This window comes from Dermochelys coriacea, chromosome 8, assembly GCF_009764565.3.
Source record: "Dermochelys coriacea isolate rDerCor1 chromosome 8, rDerCor1.pri.v4, whole genome shotgun sequence".
Lineage (NCBI taxonomy): Eukaryota > Metazoa > Chordata > Testudines > Dermochelyidae > Dermochelys > Dermochelys coriacea.
The window spans coordinates 77,741,414-77,763,024 of NC_050075.1; the positions used below are offsets into that span (position 1 = coordinate 77,741,414).

Sequence of the window (21,611 nt, forward strand, 5' to 3'; positions counted from 1 at the left end):
TGGAAAAATGAAGGTGTCTCTCCCCTTTTCCTCCCTCCCCCCACCCCCAAAAATTCTACATCATAATAATATAGGTCTTGGGCAACAGTCAGGAAATTCCATCCTTCTCTTACCTTGTTATGCCTATGTATGTATTGTAGCATGTATGGTATGTAAAAGCACTCATTGTTCTGGCATTGCTGTGATACCTGGACACAGCTGGGTCAAATAAGTACAATAGCTAGGCCTTACTGTGAGATTCCTTCGTTTTGTTGGTTTAGTATTGATCTATCATAGGGCTTTGTATGTGTGTGACTATTTATTCAAACATGTTTTTCTCTTACAAAGTTGTTCGCATTAATTTTAAAATGTGGTTATAAACTAATGTGCTTTGAAAAGTGCCAGGTTTACAGTCAAGAGAGGGCAGAACGTGGCACCATTAAGGATAACAAGAAGAATTCTCCAATGGGAACTCTAATAAATGTAGTAGCATGCTGTAATAAAGAGCACTCGAAAATGGATGAGGTATAACAAAATTATTCATAAAGAGAAATGGAAAAGGATGTCATGCTGAGTGGTTACATGCAGTTATATGGAGCACTAACAAGGTTATCACTGGAAGCTGAGTGCTGGTGCACTCACATATGTTTTCTAACTAGCACAAAGAGGAAACTATTTTTTATCTTGGAGAACAGGAAAGAAAGCCTGGAGTTAGAGGTGTGCTAAATCTTTCTACTGATTTTTTTTTTAAATAATTCAGAGCCAAATGGCAATAAAGGTTCATGTAGGTCAGTGTAATGAACGGAGCAACTTCACTTCAGGTTGTTTGATGGAGGGTTTCCCGCTTAAATACTTTACTGCTGCTGTTTGGTACAATATTATCATATGCTTACACTGGACATTATAACTAAACAACAAAGTGTACGTGTGTGTTTATATTAATGTCACAAATAAACATTGAAATACTGGAAAAAAGTTTTAAAAGACCATGTGAGCTCTTGCTTACCCTAGCATTTCAGTGGCTGCTAATAGAAGCTGAAGTCTAACTCGCATACCACTAGTACAAAGTTTTCTAGGAAGTACAGTAATTCAAAGAATTGCCTAAATGGTTTGCCAATAATTCACTGAGTTAAACAGCAACATTTACCCAAAACATCTGATTTTTACACTGATTGAAACAGCACCAGATTTAAAATAGTCTCAAAATATGTAACCAAATCAACAGACGACCTGCTGTGTGTGTGAAAGCAGTCACTACTGTTTTCATAGATATACAAGTACAGTCGCACCAATATGTTTAAAACTCCTTTGTATGAGCTGAATTTAAGCTTAGACTTAAGGCATTCAAACTTCATACCAAAATCATATTGAGACATGGTTAGGAGTATCAATGGTCATGTCTAGAGCCAATAAAAATCTGTTGAAGTGTTTTTCTACTGAAATTGGCCTTTGGGGATTTTCCTTTTAAAATTACATTTTAATTGAAGCACGAACTAGTTCTGCACATGGTGAGAGTAAAAAGCTACTAACATTAGAATTCCTTATAGAGTTCTGCAGATTTTGCCAGGTTAGTTAAGAAATTTCTATCAGTCTTAGCCTTCAAGCCTTGGAATGATGAAACACTCTTTACTGTTTCATCAGTGACTCTGGTCTTCAGAGGACTGAGTTGATTTTTAGGTATGCTATTCGTTGCTGGTGTGCAAATGGGATGGTAGCTATTTCTTTTAGACTTTTTAGCAAATTTAAATCAATCAGAATCATTTTTATACCTTCTGCTAACATCTTGGATTTAAAAGATGTATTGAAACACATCAAAAGGTAAAAGTATGCTGGAAGAATGGATTCAGGCCCTGTTCATAACAGAGGAATGCTGTGCAAATAATATGTAGATAGGCTGATACTTGGATGGTTTGCCTCTAGAAGCTATGGTGTGCAATACCATTCATCCATGCACCTCAGCAATTAACCATTATTAATGTGTCTTGCTTCATGTAAGTACCACTTGCCTACATTTATGGGATTGGAGTACAAAGCTAGAAACAGAGTTACATTGACTCTCATTTTAAAAATGAAACCAGAATGTAAACTGAAAAAATAAAACAACCCACCTTGGCTGTGGATTCTTGCTGTGATTTACTTTGCAGTGAAACAGGTGTAGATCAGTGCAGTCAATTTGGTTTGCAACCATTAGAGGGAGAGTCTGTCTGTCTGTCTCAGGGGCAAATACTGCTCACTAAGGGGCTAACCTGGGGTTCTCTTCTAACTGTAAATAGCCACATTTGTACAAGTAATAGATGTGGTTTGCTAGTACAGGAAAGAAGGGGTAAATAATGAGCAATACTCAAAGAAGGAAAACATGTTGTTTTAGAAAACATTTTCAAGTTACATTGTCATTGTCAGTGTGAGGAAATGTCACGTGCAGTTTCAGACTATTTATGGTGCCTAATATCAATTCTGAAAAATGTAAGCCGTGGCCACAGTGGGGCCCTAGCAAGGATTTGAAATAAACCTCCCAAGAGGAGGATGTAATTATTTTCTCTGAACATCTAAAATATCAGGTGTAATGGGAGAGGAGAAAAGCATTCATTCAGTACAGGTGTCTTAGTATGTTTATTGAATGGAATCATGCAGCTCGGGCGCCAATTCTGTACTGTCTTTTATGCTATGTTATCCCATTGATTTTACTGGGCCTAAACAGGGTGCAGAATGTAGTCATGAAATCAAGTCCACTTTGATTTAGAAATTATATGTACGTGCATGCATGTGTGTGGTGGGGGGGGCACACATTCTGCCTCTCACAAGGTTCTGAGCTTCCACTGCTCCATGGTGTCAGTGGGTGTGGAGGACACTTATTCCCACTTCATAGAAATGCTAAGCAGCTGCAGGATCTGGCCCTGAGTGACGACAGGGCCATTTCCAAATGTGGGTCTAGTTTCAAATTTGAAACTTACACAAAGGTTGGAAGTGTTCAGATACCATGTTTTACTTGGGACCCACCTCTGATATTTACACAGACATAGTAGGAAAAGAACAAAACAAGCAAAGTGTGTCCAAAAGAAGAGAGAGAGAAGCACAGATTCAAGGAAGGACAGATTTTTTTAGGATTTTTAGGCCGATCTCCTTGCTGATTTCAGTTGGCATTTAGACCTAAAAATTGATTGATACAATATGGCCCTACATGATGAAGACTAATAGTCTATTGCTTCTTTCAGTTACAGCAGTGTAAATCCAGAATAACTCCACTGAGTTAAAAGGAATTTTATGTCAATGGAGTTACTCAGGATTTACCCTGGAGAAGCTGGACAGCAGAATATAGCCTTTAAACAGTAGCTTAATTGCCACTTATAACATGTTTGCAGTCTATTGGATTATTTCAGGGTGGGGCAGAGGAGGAACGGATTAAGAAAAATGTTCCCAAATGGGGGAAAAAAATTGTTTGGAAATACTGCCAGCATGACTGTTCTTACTAATATGACTATATAATTGTGCCTAAGTATGGTACATTTATGGCCTTTAAGATCCCAGCTTCCAGCTGCTATAAAGTTGTTACAGCTATCAATACATAGATCAAAATAATTATAGTGGTGCTGACTAGCACCTCTGTTTAAGGTCTGTCAGCATTTCCATTATAAATCCAAGTTTATAGCAGTTTATAACTTGGACAGAGTATCTACACTCTGAGTTGAAATGTTCCAGGTAATTATCAATAATTGGATTTTTTTTAAAGTCTGGTTATTTAAGTTTACAAAATATTAAAAATTAATGGTTTATAGTCTAAGAAAGCTTTTTATTATTATTTGGTCATTTAATAATGTCACTATTTGCTAGAACTTTGCCCAGACCAAAAAGAATAAAGAATACCGTTCATCTTTTTCTTCCTTGTTTTAAAGTAATAAACTCTAACAAGGCTCCAAAATGTGGTGATGTGCTTACCATAATAATGCGATAAATGTTAGGATATATCCTCTTTTGTATGTACCAAAGATATTTACAAGGCACTGAGACCCAGAAAACCAGCTTCTGCCATAAATTTATAGCCCTATAACTCTATTGCCTATAGTGAAACTGAGCATGTGTGATTGAGGGAAGAATTTGGCCTAGAATATTTAGGATGAAGGCTGAAACTGTTGGTTCACACACAAAATGCACTAAGCTATTGCATGAGTCCCAAACCTATTTTCGTTGTTATAAATCATTGGCACTAAAATACTTAATAAAGGTATGAAGGGGTGATTTACAGATAGAGAGCCAAATTCACCAAAGCTGATTCTCAGAGGAATAGATTAGATTTTCCTCAATCATTGTGGCCCATTGCATCCCAAGGGGATTGTCTTTGCCTTTGTTTGGTGTTTTCTGATGCTGGAAGGAAATTAATTTAACTTGTGGTTGGAACTTTGTAAGTGCTTCATTGGCAGAGGCTGCTAAATCAATGCATTCTTCATTTGCTCTGACTAGGTTTCCTCTTTGGCTTGCAAGACATACTTTTTGGATTGTACTGGGACCCATTCACACACCATCCAGGTGAGCCTTATGCCCTGGTTACCACTAGCAGAAGCTGGCATTAATTTGGGCTGTGTTTGGCCTGGAATTTCAACCTGTGGTTTCAGTTTTCCATGGATTAATTTACTCTAGTGGGATCAAGTCAGACAAACTTTCTCCTCGGTTCTCTGTTCCACCACTGACTGACCACCTGCCAGTCTGCCTCTTGCTATCAAAACATCATAACGTGGCTTAACATATATGTTTATTTGGATTAATAATAAAAGCTCCAGTTATTGACCAGGATAAGTTTGCTCCAGGAACCAAAGCTATGTTTTGATTTGGATATATTTGGAATATTTATGGAAAAATTCCTTTCACCAGAAAAATTATAATGAACTGCGTTCTACAGAGAACTTTTAAAAAATTGGACCTGCTTCATGTGTATTCCGGAAAATGGGTCATACTTTTAGATTATCTGGTCAATGCTGAAGGATAAACAGCCACTGTGCTTAGGGCAGTAACTGTGCTTAAGGCACGGTGGAGACTTAAGGCAGAAAATGTAATTCATTTACAGGTACTGATACTTCATTAAGAAATTGTAGCTCTGAACTAAGATTTTACTAGTTCTTTTAGTGTAAAAATCTGATTACTTTGATTCCGTTCATTTGCAAACCTTTTGACTAGAAGCCATAGCAGTAAACTTGGACAAAGAGACTGTACAATTTCAAAGTCACTCCAGGACAATTTCACCACTGCTCATGTTTTATATTAAAATGTATACCATCCATCATTCTAAAAGATTTTCCCACCCCACCCCCAGGATTTGTCCATCTATCATGAGAATTAAATGCTATCTTATATCCTCGATATTGTGCTTGAAAAAACCAAAGAACAGAACTAGAATAGGGATAGGTTTTGAAGAAGTTCATAGTGTGAGTCCCAGCACTGGGAGTAAAAGGCTTACCATTCAGAAATCCCAATGGAAGTCGGCATGTAGGATAATGTTAGCTACTTAAAAATAAATCAGTGTTTTGGAGGATGAGGCGGGTGAGTGAATCGTTGTTATAAGGACAAAGCACGTGAATCAGCTAATTCTATGCAAATCATATACTGTCTGATATTCTCAATTATAAGCTAAATTATTTTTAAAAATAACCTGCTGGAATTATTTTTCCAGTATTAGCAGGAGTAAATCTTTAAAGAGAATAAACTACATAAAAGGATTTTGAGAGGTGCTACATTGCCTGGATAGTACAGCGCAGTCAGCCATATGCAATGTTTATTTGTGTGTGTGTGTGTGTGTGTGTATAAACTTTTATATATATATTGATTCCAAGTACAAACTGAAAAAAGCCTCCGTACAATTTCCTGGAAGGAAAAGTATTGCCCCTTCTCTTCCCTTTGACACTTAGATTTTGGTATACCTGCAGTATTTTGCTTGTCTAAAGAAGCTAGATTTATAGATTTCTTTGACTTTTTTCCAAGTATGGTTTATGGGAGGTATTTTCAAACAGTAGTCAAAGCACCATCAAAGAACAAAAGAAGGGCCACTGCTAAAATCTGACTGGTCATTGGGAGCTGGCTGCTCCTTGTTTCTAGTTGCTGAATTGCATTAAAAGAAAGAAATAGGTTCCCAACCTATTAAAAGAACATTAAATAGGTTCCCAACGTTAATTTTCCATGTAAGAAATTACTGTAGCTCCCACAGGGGTATTATGCACCCACAAATGGGAAGTCGTCCGTATTACCGGGGATGGGAGGGAAAGTGTTCACAAGACAACCTTGTATTAAGATGTCCACATTATGAAAAAAGAAAAGGAGTACTTGTGGCACCTTAGAGACTAACAAATTTATTAGAGCATAAGCTTTCGTGAGCTACAGCTCACTTCATCGGATGCATTTGGTCCACCAAATGCATCCGATGAAGTGAGCTGTAGCTCACGAAAGCTTATGCTCTAATAAATTTGTTAGTCTCTAAGGTGCCACAAGTACTCCTTTTCTTTTTGCGAATACAGACTAACACGGCTGCTACTCTGAAACCTCACATTATGAAAGCGTTTGAGAATCCTGAGAGGAGTGTAACAGAGGATTTCAGGTTTGTAGATGTTATGGAAAGCAGATACTTGTATTTGTAGGATAATGAACATGGCTGGGGTAATATAAATGCCTTTTACCATCTCTCTCTATCACTCTTTTTATCCCCAATATGCCTCTCTCCTTTGTTGTCCTATATGAGAACGATAATTGTGTTTAATGAGATTTGCCATGTAGTGTGCCTGCAAGACTGGGGCTATATATCCAGTCCATGAAATTGTTTTACCTTTTCTTGCACTGGCAACTAATCTGGTTCAACTGCTTTACTGTATTTCTATATGATCATTTCACTGGAAAAAAGGATAAAAGAAAAAGCATAAAGTTAAAAAAGAGCCATCAGAATGACAACACTTTTTTTTTTAAATGCTTTTTAGTCTGTGATGCTGCTGACCTTCGCAGTCTGTTCTGCTTTGCTTTGGTATGTTTCACTGCCCCAGGAGGTCATTAACAGACAGTGGTGACTGTTTTGTCAGGTCTTATTGTTTAATTAGATCACAGTTTATGTCAAAATTCTAAAATTCTTTTGGCACATGCCAAAATTTTCTCAGTTTTTAATTTTTAAGTTGAAATATTTCTTAAACAATAAGCAGCAGCCTCTGTAAGGGAGCAGACAAATATATTCAATATTTACACTAAGCCTTTAAAATTTTTTGCCTCAGGTTAAATTCATTGAAATGTGACATCTTATTTTCCAGAGTATCCTATGGGTAATCCCTTAGAATTTGTATTGACATTAATATAAGCCTTAAGAAAAAGGCCTACTGTGGTTCACAATATGCATAAGACAACTAATTCTTGCTTCAAATCTTGCCTCTATTCATCAGGAATTTTACACAAGATTAAAAACAAACTCACACTGCAACATTAAACAGGATATTTTTGATATTCACTGTGCTATCTGTGATGTATCATATTATGCTGATGATAAAATAATTGGTACAAATTTCTAGAATAGAGATGGTGGCAAACTACTGTATTAAAAGTGTGTTGGCCCAGCCCACCTGGATTTCACCTCCTATCCCTGTCATAGAAATTGGAGATGAAAAAATGTACCATATTAGCTCACCTAGTCTACTCCATGCTAATGGAGAATTCTTCCCTACAGTAAATTGTTTGGGGCCTGATTATCCCACCCTTGTTCGTCTTATTCCACCACTAACCCCATTGGAAATGCCTGGGAAGGTGGAAGAGCAATAAAGTTATCCAAGAGCAATAGTGTACAAAGAATCAGATAAGAGCATTCAGAGTTATATGGTACAAAAAAAGTCAATCTGATTTTGGGATAAATGGAACTGCTTATAGAATAAGTCGCAACTTCAAGTGAGTCAGGGCCTGATTCTGGTACTCTTAATTCTTCTTCAAATAGCATCCCTATGGGTGCTCCACTCTAGGTGTTTTTGCATCCCTGTGCCTCAGATTGGAGATTTTAGGTAGCAGTGTCTGTTTGGCCTGCACTTGCGTTCTCCCCATCTCTGCCTCGGTTCTATATAGTGCTATATATGTGGGTGAACCACCTTTGGCCTGAGATGGAGCCTTAGCAGAGTCTGAGTTCAGAGTACCTTATCTATATCTTACTTTGTTTCTCAGTTAATAGCACAGTTCATAGAGTTTCCATTAGTCAGTGTTAATACTCCTGTTCTTTTCTAAAAATATAAATCAATTTTTTTAATTTGTTACAAGAATAGATAACTCCCTCTCTTTAATGACAGGTTTCAGAGTAGCAGCCGTGTTAGTCTGTATTCGCAAAAAGAAAAGGAGTACTTGTGGCACCTTAGAGACTAACAAATTTATTAGAGCATAAGCTTTCGTGAGCTACAGCTCACTTCATCGGATGCATTTGGTGGAAAAAACAGAGGAGAGATTTATATACACACACACAGAGAACATGACCAACATATTAACCCACAGAGACCTTCCTGCCAACACTACAAAAAGAAGGATTCTGGGTGGACTCCTCCTGAAGGTCGAAACAGCAGCCTGGATTTCTACATAGACTGCTTCCGCCGACATGCACGAGCTGAAATTGTGGAAAAGCAGCATCGCTTACCCCATAACCTCAGCCATGCAGAACACAGTGCCATCCACAGCCTCAGAAACAACTCTAACATCATAATCAAAAAGGCTGACAAAGGAGGTGCTGTCGTCATCATGAATAGGTCGGAGTATGGACAAGAGGCTACTAGGCAGCTCTCCAACACCACTTTCTACAAGCCATTACCCTCTGATCCCACTGAGAGTTACCAAAAGAAACTACAGCATTTGCTCAAGAAACTCCCTGAAAAAGCACAAGAACAAATCCGCACAGACACACCCCTGGAGCCCCGACCTGGTGTATTCTATCTGCTACCCAAGATCCATAAACCTGGAAATCCTGGACGCCCCATCATCTCAGGCATTGACACCCTGACAGCAGGATTGTCTGGCTATGTAGACTCCCTCCTCAGGCCCTTCGTTACCAGCACTCCCAGCTATCTTCGAGACACCACTGACTTCCTGAGGAAACTACAGTCCATTGGTGATCTTCCTAAAAACACCATCCTAGCCACTATGGATGTAGAAGCCCTCTACACCAACATTCCACACAAAGATGGACTACAAGCCATCAGGAACAGTATCCCCGATACTGTCACGGCTAACCTGGTGGCTGAACTTTGTGACTTTGTCCTGACCCATAACTATTTCACATTTGGTGACAATGTATACCTTCAAATCAGCGGCACTGCGATGGGTACCCGCATGGCCCCACAGTATGCCAACATTTTTATGGCTGACTTAGAACAACGCTTCCTCAGCTCTCGTCCCCTAATGCCCCTACTCTACTTGCGCTACATTGATGACATCTTCATCATCTGGACCCATGGAAAAGAAGCTCTTGAGGAATTCCACCATGATTTCAACAATTTCCATCCCACCATCAACCTCAGCCTGGACCAGTCCACACAAGAGATCCACTTCCTGGACACTACGGTGCTAATAAGCGATGGTCACATAAACACCACCCTATATCGGAAACCTACTGACCGCTATTCCTACCTACATGCCTCTAGCTTTCATCCAGATCATACCACTCGATCCATTGTCTACAGCCAAGCGCTACGATATAACCGCATTTGCTCCAACCCCTCAGACAGAGACAAACACCTACAAGATCTCTATCATGCATTCCTACAACTACAATACCCACCTGCTGAAGTGAAGAAACAGATTGACAGAGCCAGAAGAGTACCCAGAAGTCACCTACTACAGGACAGGCCCAACAAAGAAAACAACAGAACGCCACTAGCCATCACCTTCAGCCCCCAACTAAAACCTCTCCAACGCATCATCAAGGATCTACAACCTATCCTGAAGGACGAGCCATCACTCTCACAGATCTTGGGAGACAGACCAGTCCTTGCTTACAGACAGCCCCCCAATCTGAAGCAAATACTCACCAGCAACCACACACCACACAACAGAACCACTAACCCAGGAACCTATCCTTGCAACAAAGCCCGTTGCCAACTCTGTCCACATATCTATTCAGGGGATACCATCATAGGGCCTAATCACATCAGCCACACAATCAGAGGCTCGTTCACCTGCGCATCTACCAATGTGATATATGCCATCATGTGCCAGCAATGCCCCTCTGCCATGTACATTGGCCAAACTGGACAGTCTCTACGCAAAAGAATGAATGGACACAAATCAGACGTCAAGAATTATAACATTCAAAAACCAGTTGGAGAACACTTCAATCTCTCTGGTCACTCGATCACAGACCTAAGAGTGGCTATACTTCAACAAAAAAGCTTCAAAAACAGACTCCAAGGAGAGACTGCTGAATTGGAATTAATTTGCAAACTGGATACAATTAACTTAGGCTTGAATAGAGACTGGGAATGGATGAGTCATTACACAAAGTAAAACTATTTCCCCATGGTATTTCTCCCTCCCACCCCACCCCCCACTGTTCCTCTGATATTCTTGTTAACTGCTGGAATTAGCCTACCTTGCTTGTCACCATGAAAGGTTTTCCTCCTTTCCCCCCCCTGCTGCTGGTGATGGCTTATCTTAAGTGATCACTCTCCTTACAGTGTGTATGATAAACCCATTGTTTCATGTTCTCTGTGTGTGTGTATATAAATCTCTCCTCTGTTTTTTCCACCAAATGCATCCGATGAAGTGAGCTGTAGCTCACGAAAGCTTATGCTCTAATAAATTTGTTAGTCTCTAAGGTGCCACAAGTACTCCTTTTCTTTTTTCCCTCTCTTTAGTTAGTTCTTCGTTTCTTCACTCTCAGGAAGTGAACCCTGAAATGCCTGTCTCCCCCGGATTTCAGTGTGCTCGCTCGCTAACGTGCACGCTCTCTCTCTCTCCTGATGAGAAGCAATTCCAGTCAGCGACAGGCATTTGCTGCCTCAAAGAGTCATGTGCTTCAAAAAAGCATTTTTGGCCTAAAAATAAAAAATCAAGGGCAAGGAAAAACTGAACTAAAATTAAGACTCCTCATGATGGAAAGTTAATTCGACCAGTCCCAGCAGTCCCCAACCAGGCTGATTCAATCAACATCCTCTGCTCAACATTCTCCAGTGACTTCAAAGAGGAAATATTTTGATTCCTCTCAAAAAAGCTGGCTACAAGTCACCTGAGTAGAGAATCAACCAAGAAAAAGAGGTGCCCAGCAAGGTTGACCATCGCGGTACTGACTGATCTACAATTAGGTACCTATGAGGCTGCAGGATCTGCAGGTACCAGTACCACCAGTAAGCCAAAAGACCTTAAGGGCACAGGCTTGGGAAGATCAGTACCACTGGGGAAATCAGAGAGCGACCTAGCTCCTCTAAAGCAGCACCGACTGAGCCATCTAAAGAGTCTGTACCAAGCAGAAGTAAAAGATAGATGGAGTGTCCATTCACTGGAGTGCAGAAGACTCCCGGTACCGTTGACTCTTGCCACATGAACTTCACTCACTCAGCTTGCCTCAGTACTACCGACCGCTATCCCAGAACTGCAAGAATTTCATTTTTTCTAAAGACTTACTAGTCTCGTAGATGCCTGACTCTCCTCTCCTCGGCACTGACACAATTGGTACTGGCCACATCTCAGTCCCTTGACTTGTGTGGTACTGAGGTCATCTCTCGCAGCACCATCACTGCTCTATTTCTGTCAAGCAATGATGAAGGGGAGGAGGAAGATTTATATTAATTATTTGTGGGGGGGAAAACTCCCCTTTATAATATCAGAGAACTAGCCACCCAGAAACCACTGCAATCCCAGTTTACCACCAGGGGAGACGTGGCCCACCCAGTTAGTATGAACACCCTTTGGTGCCTCCAATCCTTACACCACCTCAGTAGCTATACTGGGATTCATGGGTGGACTATAGGCACCTGTTCTCGAGGACATCTATTGTCACCCAAAAGGATAGAGGAAGACATTCTTGTTCAGCTGATCCTTAAGAGGAGATGTCGAGGAACAAGAATAGAAGCTAGACAAAGAGGCTACTCCTCTTGTCATCCTCTCCTGATGAAGCCGTTATGCCTTACCCACCAACCCTAGCAGACAACTTCAAACTGTTCTGAGATGTCATTAAGAGTTGCATATTCACTACAAATTCCATTTGAAGAAGTCACAATACAAACTGCTAGACATCTTACATACCTCATCAGCTCACATTGTGCTCCCTGTCAACAAGGCCGTACTTGACCAAACAAAACTACATGGTAAATGCTAGCATAATACTTCCCACATGCAATAGAGCAGACACAAAAATTATGCTCCCTCTAAGGCTGTGGACTTTTTATTTTTCACCCATCCCCGAATTCCCTTGTCATTGACGCTATAAATGAATGTGGCAGATAGCACCACGTTAAATCGACACCATATGACAAAGACCAGAAACAACTGAATTTATTTGGGTGAAAATCATATTAATCAGCAACCCTACAATTTAGGATCACTAATTGCCAAACCCTTATGGCAAAATATAATTATACCAACTACTCTAAGTTAAACCCTTTGTTGAACATCTCCCAGCTGATCAAAGAAAACAGTTTCATTGCTAAGTGTCAGCTTTTCTTGAGGACGTTGTTGCAGACATCTCTAGAAGCTGCTGACACAGCTGCTCGCACCATCTCAACAGCAGTGTTTATGCTGAGAGCTTCAGGGCTTCACCTTTCTGGCTTTCCAAAGGAGGTACAATCCACGTTGAAAGACCTCTCATTTGAGGGATCCAAATTTATTTGCAGAAAGGAGAGACAAATCCCTCTACAGCCATGTTGCGTTCCCTGGATATTTAAGAAAGGAGATATAAATCCCAGATGGCGCAGAGATCCCAGCCTACTCAATTTCCTCCTTCCCAGAGGCATTATGAACCCCAAAGGAAAAGACCAAGACTACCAAAATGGAGACCTGCTACCCCACAGCCATTGACATCTAAACACCAATTTTGATGTGTTGATTCAGGCCACGAGTTACCACTTCCACTTTTATTTGCTGAAACAATATGAACATCTCCATCCATTCATCAACTGCTTTACTCTTTTGACAAATTGCATATAACCACAGACAAGTGGGTATTGGAGATCATCTCCACGGGATATTTAATCCACTTAACCTCCCTCCTTCTCTATCCCTCTTCAGGGACCTTTCCTACAAGCACCTTTTACATCAGGAAACAAACTATCTTTTGAAACTAGGTGCTATAGCACCAGTTTCTACCCAAAACAGAGAGAAGGGCTTCTATTCCAAATACTTCCTGATACCTAAAAAGAGTAGCGGTTGGAGACCCATTGTAGATCGAAGGTCACTCAACAGATTTGTGCAACTATAACACTTCAAGATGTTTACTTTGGCAGCAATAATCCCATCTCTGGACCAGGGGGATTGATTCTTGGTCTTTGACCTACAGATAAAGATGGTTGCTTTCATATCACAATCCACCCATCCCACAGGAGATTTCTAAAATTCACTCTGGGTTATGGACACTATCAATACCAGGTGGTCCCATTAAGTCGATCATCCACAACCAGAATGTTCTGTGATAGTGGTGCACCTTCACAAACAAGAAATTATGATATTCTCATATCTAGATGGCTGCCTGCTGAAAACTCTTTCCTTCAATGCCTCAAGAGCCACACAAGACTATAGATCTCTTCCTACAGGTGGGACTACAACTAAATGTCCAAAAGTTCACTCTAACCCCAGTACAACATCTGCAATTCTAGGAGCCAAGCTAGATGTAGTAGAAGCCAAAGCCTTCCTCCCATCACACAGGTTCAATACCTTAGCCAAATTAATCTTGACAATTCAGGTCTGCTCTGAGCCAGAAACTGTCTCCAACTACTGGGCACATGTGTGCGGACACCTTTGTAATGCAAGATTCCACATGCTTTGCCTTAAGGTGTGGCTCAGAATGGTATACATTCCAAGCAGACTTTGCTTAAACACACTTCTATCGATGTCCTTTATGGTCTCCTCACTGGTGAACATGTCCTCACAACATTTGCGCAGGGGTTCCCTTCACTCAGTCACCGCTATTGTTAATACTGACGCATCCCTATTGGGATGGGGAGCTCACCTGGACACCATGCCATTCAAGGCAAATGGTCCTCTTTTGAATCCATCTTATATATCAACTTACTCAAGCTCAGAGCAGTTTAGAACACCTGCTCACATTTCCTACTTCTTATCAGAGGCAAGCATATAAAAATTGACAGACATTTCATGTATGTTTTACATAAAGGAGGAGCAAGATCACCTTCCCTTTGTGTTGAGGCAGTGAAACTCTGGAATTGGTCCATTCACTACCACACCTACAATTCAGCAGCCTATCTTCCGGCATACAGAACACTGAGGCAGACGCTCAGTAGAAAATTTTCCCAGTATCATGAATGGGAAATAGACTTCCATCCTTCACAACATGTTTATATGTTGGAGTCCCAAAGAGATTTGTTCACCACAGCCATAGACTGTGATGGACTTCTCCAGCCTTGTTCCAAGGATACTCAGTCTACTCTCAGCATGTTCCTCTCTCAGAGGTAACATGCCCTGGTCTTCAGATCCCTTGACAGAGTTCAGTCCTTTCTTCCATTTTGTTTGAACCTGTCTACATGGCCCCCTTGTTTGCAGGTTGTTTGAGTATCTACCTATCAAAGCTACCACTGTCAGCCTGGCTTTCTCTCTGCTGCTCTTGCTGGTGCATAGCCTCTAGTTCTCTACTGAGCCAGGTCTCCTCTGACCCTCTCTTTTCAGGGCTGAAGGGATTATGGAGCCCTCTGCTAGCTGAAAGTTGCACTGGAAGTTACACAGTGACCAGTATTGAGCAAGCAAGTTCATTACAATATATATTGTTCAAATTACTATTCTTCAGACGATTGATTTGGATTTTTTTTCTGGCTGAGTCTCATTTTTCTTTTTTTGGCCTATTTAAAAAAATCCTCTATTTAAAGTGCTAGGAGCCCCCCAATAGGCTCTTTTACTGAAATCCATTATAGAGTCTTAGCAGGCCCAGTGTTTTCTACTGGGCTAATTTCTAACTCTGCTTCTCGTGTGCTATTTTTTTTGAGGACTAATAGTGTATGTTGTGCTATTTTAAATATAGCATAACAGTCTCTTCCCCCAAGAAACGTGCAATCTATTTTAGAAATGGACTTCATAGAATGTGAAGAATCTGATTTATTTTCAGATTCAGAAATTTTCAGCAGGTACCAAATATGAATGTGATTGATAAGACTTCTTCCTCAATTTTTGAAAAAATAAAATTTCTATATTTCAAAAGGACTGAGATAAATCAGTAAAAATACACGACACAGTTTTATTTATACTCTGAAACAATAAAACTATCTCTGTACCATCACACCATTTAGCAGCACTTTATAGGCTAGCGCAACAGTATGCATACATACTGCACTGAATTCTTAGTTCACACTAGTGTGACTCACACTAACTGGCCCATATGGACCCTGCTGGCACACACCACAAGTTCCCTAGTACATGGTAACTTAATACCTATTTTTGAAACAGGTCTGCATTAACCATAGTTAGGGCAGATCTACACTTAAAAAGATGTCGGCGTAGTTAATCCACCTCTGCAAGAGACGGTAGCTATGTCAATGGGAGAAGCCCTTCAGTTGACATAGCACTGTCCACATTGGGGGGGGGGTTAGGTCAGTATAATTGTGTCGCTCAGAGGTGTTGATTTTTCACACCCCTGAGTGATATTGGTATACCAATGTAAATTTATAGTGTAGACATGGCCTTAGATACATGACTAGGGTTTAAAGTTATTAACATGTCCTAAATCTCTGGGACACAGTTGATTACATGCAGAGGCACCGACTTCTGCGGGCGCCGGTGGGTGCTCAACCCCACCCGACTCCACCCCTGCACTGCCTCCTCCCTGCCCCATTCCAACCCCTTCCCCAAATCCACACCCTGGCCCCGCCTCTTCCCCGAGTGTGACATGTTCCCGCTTTTCCCCCCTCCCTCCCGGAGCTTGTTACTCCACGAAACAGCAGTTTTGCGGTGGCAAGCACTGCGAGGAGAAGCAGACATGCAGTGCACTCAGTGGAGGAGGCAGAGGTGAGGTGAGGCGGTGGGGAGGGGATCTTGGCTGCTGGTGGGTGCAGAGCACCATGGTTATGGTTACATGGTCTAGTTAGATCTAACTTTGCAACACTGGAATCAGTGAGGCTCCATAGACTTATTTGAACCTCTTTACTGCTGTGAAAGACAACTGTCGTCTTTGGTGTATCTTACATTCTGGAGAGCCTGTAAAAGATGTAAGTTAAAGGAGATTGGAGGCTATCTTAATGTACAATTTTTTTATACCCTCCAGTTAGTTACATTTCTTTCTAAACTTGTCTTCTAAACCCCCTCAGAATGTGAAATATACTGATTTATTCTCTGTGAGACAAATTCAGAGGCAATATGCAAGTCACATATTACTAGGTGGTTTGTCTAAATAAGTCTAGGTAAATATGTCTAAGTGAGTCTCAAGTAGGTCTAAATTGATATGATATGCACAGGAGGGGTCTGGAATAAGAGGTAAGCTATCCCAAGTTAGAATTCCTCTAGATTTAGAGAGACAAGGTGGGTGAGGTAATATCTTTTATTGTTCCAGCTTTTGTTGGTGAGAGAGACAAGCTTTTGAGCTACACAGAGCTCTTCTTAATTGGTATTTTTAGATTTACTTAAATTCCCCTATGCTAGTTGGCCCAGCTTTGCCTCATAAATCAATATATACTCTACACTCTTAGAAATAAAACACAGTAGAAGCATTGTGAATGTAATCAAACTTATCTGATTTAATCATTATTTTGTACAGATTTGATTGCTATTTATGATCTCTAATAGAGGTCATTTTATTACATACTTTCTCAGCATGATTAAGTAACTTTAAATGAAGACTTTCAGTTTAAGTTAGTAAGAATAATGTATTTCTAATTTTATTTAAATCTACATTTCCTCAAATTTACATGCATTGTGCTGAGAAAGCCTTTTGTATTAGAATATATACAAATGAATAGATTACGTAGTTCTGCACTTTATTAAAAGCTGCTAAAATATTCCTTTTTTACACCATGTTTTGTTTTGTTTTAAAATGGTATCATGTTATCTCTAATGCTCTGATCAGATTACTCATATCTTGTGTTTTCAGGGGAAACTGCATTTCTTTCCTGGTTACATTGCAGCACAGAACTTCCAAAATTCAGAACTGTCCTGTAAAAGGAAAAAAAAGAGTAATATTTCTCAACAGCATTTTGTGCCTGACCATATAAGTGTTTTAAAAATGAGTTTAGTATTGTCATTGTTAACTTTGTTGCCCAAATAATCAGATCCAAAGTTATTTAACTGCATTTCAGAGCTATGAGTTAAAATGTATGCATTATTGCATCTCTCACAAGTTTGATTTTCTTTTGGGACTATTCTGGGTCTATAATGGAGCATAGCAACATGTAACAGGATAGACCAAATGGAAAAGAGGAAAGAGCCTGGGAGGGAGGAACAGAGTCCAGGCTACCCCATTCCAAGTAGATGCCATTGAATAAAAACCCTGGGGATAGCAGGGGTACATGTGGGGAGAGAGAAAGTGGTCCCAAGGGACCACTGAGTCTCAGGAAGAAAAGAGAACCATTTCTTTAATGGCATGGAGCAAGGAGCTTGTTGTGTAGGATGGGGCAAGACTCCACTTCTTTCCCAATCAGTCATCCAATCAAGATAAAAACCTTGGGGTGGAAAAAGCACTAAAAGCAACCTGTTCTCGCTGTGGGTGGATTAAAGGGGGACAGTTTGCCAGTAAAGGGTGAGTGATGACCCAGAGTTCTTTTCCTCAGGTTGCAGAAGAGAGCCAGAACCTGCCGTCCCCATGAGAAGAACAATGGGAAGAAGGACTTTTGCTCTCAAGGTTTTGTGTCTGAGGTAATTTTATTTTGAAAGACTCTTGCGGCATAAGGAAACTTTAAGGGCCTGTCGAAAAAGAGATGGAGAGAGTGGCTCAGGGCAGTGAGCCTGCCATACAGCCTTTTTCAGGCTTCCTAGGGAAACTGTTCAGGGTGAATACTAACCTGTTCCAGATTTACATATAAAAATATCTATGGGACAAAGAGATCCTGTAACTGAGGGGAAGGAAGGGGCTTCTAAAGAAACCCATGCTGCTGATTCTGTCATTAAGGCTCAAGGATATACATCTAAAGGCAAGGGGAATGGACTCTTCTCTTCTCCCAGTGTAAGGGCACAAGTTGGCTCTTAATGATTCCATCCAGACATTCTCTAAGAATCAGGAAAGGAATGCAGGCTGGGAAATGTAGTCCACCGAGGCAGACACATTAATAGTTCTACCTTATGGCAATTCATGATGACAATAAACAAGAGCGTATAAAGATATCGTTTCCAGAGATGGACCTATACAGAGTCAGGTTGTGCTGATGGTCCATCTTGTATGTTGCAGGCGGTAAACCTGCTTTCTGTTGTGTTGTGTTATATTGTTTTTATAATTCTTTTCTCAACAATGATTTTGGGGTGGGCACCTCTGAGCAGTGTCTGAAATAATCTGTAAGGCTGTCAATATGTTTTTGTTGTCTTTTGAGAGAGGTTGAAATAGAGACCCCAGGCCGAGAACTTTCTGTTTCCAAATTCCAAGGTGTTTTTGTTTGGTTTGGCTTCTGATGGGGGTCTCCATCTCTGATTTTATCATACCAGAAATAGAGTTTTACATCCAATTATCTGTAGAAGGCTTCTGGTTTCTTCTAAAAGTGGTGATCTTGTCTATCTACAGAATCTCATGGGGTCAATGGATAGTTTCAGCAGTAGCTCCTTAAAATATCAACCATTTAGAACAATATCCCAGCATAACATCTCAACAATTCAATCATTAAATAGCATTACTAATGCTTCCTTTCAGTAAAAATGTATGTTTCTACTGTGGAAGGTTTGAGATCTGTTTTATATACCTTTCTCATTTAATAGTATCTGGCATATGGCTTTCACTTCTGTCCCAGCTATTCAGCAATACATGTTGGCTGGACCACAGAGCCTTTTTTTTTTTGCTGAACCTGCCTCAGAGAACAGGTTGGGAATGGAAATTTAATTTTTATATTTAACATCTCCCTCTTGGAACATATTCACTAGAGTCAAAATCTCACCTTGTTTGGACACAGAAACTGTTTCTGGATTTTCACCATCAATTCAGCTCTAAGACGGAGTAATTATGGCACATGCTATAAATGACAGACACTGTAAAGTCCAACATGGATTTCTATTGAAAGCATATGCATCTCCTTCTACTCCAGTTTGTTACATATACTGGTTCATTAGCTTGTTTGTGCTTACACTCATATCCATCTATTATCCAGAATAAGAGAGGTTACTTTTACCAGGGGTCAAGTGTCAATCAAAAATGGATTTAAAATGAGAATCTTTAAATTACAAATCTCCTGCAAGGTGCTCCTCCTCTTGGCAAGCAGTGTCGTAGAAAATTATTATTTATTGCAAAGGACTGCAGCTGCTGATACGGATGGGCATTCACCGGTAACATATTACAAGGTAAAAAGAAAAGGAGTACTTGTGGCACCTTAGAGACTAACAAATTTATTAGAGCATAAGCTTTCGTGAGCTACAGCTCACTTCATTCATCAGTGAGCTGTAGCTCACGAAAGCTTATGCTCTAATAAATTTGTTAGTCTCTAAGGTGCCACAAGTACTCCTTTTCTTTTTGCGAATACAGACTAACACGGCTGCTACTCTGAAACCTATATTACAAGGTAGGTGACCTATGACTAGAGAGAGATTATCGTAAATGCATTTGCCAAATAGAAGCTAGTACTGAAGGTACATAACACATACATTACACATGGCTTTCTGCTCATCATGCATCTAAGTAGTATGCTAGCAATCTTGGGGTGGCTTTTGGTTCAGAGCTAGGATAGGGCAAACCACTTTGGATAATACAAATGCAAACTAGCTCCTTTCTCCCAGCTTGAACCAAACCAAACCAAACCTCTTTTGAAGTTTGAAAGTGTTATGCTAACATTCTTCTTTTCTCATTTTTTGCAAGCATCTGGTCATCCTGGTTCTGCCCATGACTGAAAATAAAAATGCCAAAATACCACAATAAAGTCTAGCCTGGTGATATTTTTCCAGCACAACCAGAAACAAGAAACCTTCTGAATGCTTGCAAATTTTCCAGCTCAAGCTTCAAAACCAAGAAATGGAGGTAGTTTAGATAATGTGCATATAAGCCTACAGGATGGTTATTTACACTAGAAACCTGACATTCAGAGGTATTCAGCACCTCTGATAATCAAACCTTAAGCCTTCAACCCTTTTATGGGTTCACCTACTGTTAGTGATAAAACAGGCTGCCAAAAGGAATGGAGAGAGAGGAAAGTTTTTTATTAACATTTTACTTGATCTGAACAATTCTTTATTCTAGCAAGTTAGTCATAACATGTAACAATTTATTACAGGCTTATCCAATTTGGCCACTCTGATAATGAGCCAAGGCTTCAAAACAGCTAACCATGTGTAGTTTTCCAAAATAAAATCTTTTAAAGTTGGAATGTTTATATTGTCTACTTCCTTTAGTGATTAGTGTCAACTGTAAACAGAGGGTGAAATCCTGGCTCTATTGAAGTCCATTGCAAAATTCCCATTAAATTCAATAGGGACAGGATTTCACCCAGAGTGTTCGACAGACTGTAATATGATGTCCATGCAGACAGTAGCTATTAAAGAGAAGGGAAGGTCTGATTTTCACTTTCATGACTACTAGCGCCTGTGCAGCTCTCGGTTATGACTTTTAGCCAAGTGATTAAGAAACTGAAGAAGAATTTTACCAGTCCTACCAAAGAGCTCTGCCGTGTATGTTAAACAACTGGGATTCATTATGGGATGTTGTCTGATTGTTTACTAACTGACGCTCTTAGTTATATGTGGAATAGTTCCCTAAAATTCAAGTAACTTCAAAAGCAGTGGTATCTACCATCCTAGAGAAGAGAATAGATTTAATTGCCTGACCTGCATTCCCTAATAAAGTGAGGGAGATGAGCGGCGATGAGCTGCCAAAATCTTAACAACGGGTTCCCTATAAAAAGTTCTGATTTAAGGGATGTGCCCCAGTATGTATTTTTTGTACCAACAGGATTACCATATGTCCGTATTTTCCTGGGAGGAATTTTTAAAATGTAAAAATTCCTCCCGGATGGCAATTTAAGAACCAAAAAGCCTGACCTTCCGGGAAAATGTGGATGTATGTTAACCTTGCCTAAAGTTCTTTTTAAAAAAGATGGGCCTGAACTAGAAATGAATTCAGTTTCACATGTGTGGGTCCCCGCCACTCCCTGGGGGTGTATTAGGGTAACCAGATGTCCAGATTTTATAGGGACATTCCCGATTTTGGGGTCTTTTTCTTATATAGGCTCCTATTACCCCTCACCCCCGTCCTGATTTTTCACACTTGCTGTCTGGTCACCCTAGGGTGTGCACATGTGTGGGACTCAGCTGCTCCATGCCCCCCTTATTGAAGCAGGTGTGCAGGGTTACTGCCCTGGGAACTGCAGGGCACCAGTGGA

At 40.3% G+C, this 21,611-nt stretch overlaps 1 long non-coding RNA gene across 1 annotated transcript in view; it reads left to right on the top strand.

Annotated features, from left to right (window-relative positions):
- Positions 1 to 20,685, top strand: part of LOC122461253 — a 40,680-nt gene extending 19,995 nt beyond the window's left edge. The window contains exons 2-3 of the long non-coding RNA XR_006283120.1: positions 17,877 to 19,584; positions 19,803 to 20,685. This is a non-coding gene — a long non-coding RNA (uncharacterized LOC122461253). The remainder of the gene's footprint in view (positions 1 to 17,876; positions 19,585 to 19,802) is intronic.
- The last annotated feature ends 926 nt before the right edge of the window (positions 20,686 to 21,611 follow it).